At 45.0% G+C, this 1,499-nt stretch overlaps 1 non-coding gene across 1 annotated transcript; it reads left to right on the plus strand.

Moving 5' to 3' along the window:
- Positions 1–374: 374 nt before the first annotated feature.
- Positions 375–447, plus strand: Trnav-cac. The gene has a single exon. It is a non-coding gene; the product is annotated as a tRNA-Val (tRNA).
- The last annotated feature ends 1,052 nt before the right edge of the window (positions 448–1,499 follow it).

Here is a 1,499-nt window from a genome sequence, read left to right on the forward strand (position 1 = left end):
AGAAAGCGTGAAAATGCCTTCTGAATGAGGTTCTGGGCAAACATCAGGTACATTTTTTGTTTCAAACACTCCCCGGAGTGACTACTGTAATTCTCCAGTCCCAGTGGGACATGCTCCAGTCGATCGGTCCTTGGAGACCGACAGGGTTGTGAAAACTACACAGTGAATGTTTAAGGGAGCCCTTCCGGTGACTTCAGGGCACCGGCAGGAGCTCTAATTGCGCGGGCAGTTTTCCGAGGAGGTGCTATTGGGTTATTTGTGTGCCAGTCTACTGATTCTGAGCGTCGTTTGGCTGGGTGAGTTTTCTGGTGAAACAAGGACGGAGAGGAACAGCTACGTTTCAAGGGTTGCTTGGAGAGACTCGATAGCGGTTAGTTTCCGTAGTGTAGTGGTTATCACGTTCGCCTCACACGCGAAAGGTCCCCGGTTCGAAACCGGGCGGAAACATGTTTCCTTTTGCTTTATCCTGGCTTTGAAATCCTAAAGAAGAATCCGAAGCATCTACAGTAATCCCACGCCTCGTGGACTCTCCAAGGGCTGAAACTAAGGGGGTTTGGTAGTCTTGTTTTGACTTTTGAAGCAAGGCTTTTGAGATCTGCTGGCACCTTCAGCTTAAAGTGTCGCATCCTCCAGATGGCACGCTTAGCACCCTGGGAGGCCAGAAATGGCTGCTCGTTGCATGAATTGATCAGTTCACGCTTCAGCCCCAGAAAACCAAGTTTTCTGTTGTTGAAGGCCGAGTCCTGAAGGGTTCTGACCTCTTCACCTGGGATAGCCTCATATGGACACTCAATTGTGTTTGTGTTTAACCCATCTCCCCCACCCCACCCATTGTCTTGTTTTACAATGCTGTATCATTAACCTCCATAGTGCAGAAGATCCAACAAAGAGTACGTGGAGGCAGAGCTGTGATCTCTGCCGTTATTCACCCCAAACCTGTCTTTATTGTGGCTGGTTTTACTATTTTTGTTCTTTGTTTTAAGGTGTCAACATCCAAGTCTCAGACATGAAAATTGTTACTTCTTCCTCTTTCTCTCTTAGTCTCTCTGCACAAGGACTCTTAAAGTCTTTGGTTCTGAATCAGGTTTTAAAAACATAGATTTTTAAATATTATGTGTGTATAAATATATAATAAATATGAATTTATATATAACAATTATATATTAATATATATATAATTGTTTGACTCCCTGTAGCCCCAGCTGGCCTGGAACTGGCTGTGTAGACCAGGCTGACCTCGATCTCACAGAGATCTGCCTGCCTCTTCCTCCTGGGTTCTGGGATTAAAGGTGTGTGCCACTGTACCTGTCATATTTTTCTTTTAATTAAAAAATCATTTTCTGGGGCTGGAGATCACTCACCAACACTGACTAGCTCACAATTGCCTGTAACTCTGGTTCCAGGGGATCTGATGCCCTCTTCTGTCCTCTCAGGCATCTGCATGCACACGGTTCACATACAGACAAGTAGGCACACATACATACATATAAATAAAATAA

Source organism: Nannospalax galili, unplaced genomic scaffold (genome assembly GCF_000622305.1).
Source record: "Nannospalax galili isolate Female #2095 unplaced genomic scaffold, S.galili_v1.0 scaffold484, whole genome shotgun sequence".
NCBI classification, from domain to species: Eukaryota; Metazoa; Chordata; class Mammalia; order Rodentia; family Spalacidae; genus Nannospalax; species Nannospalax galili.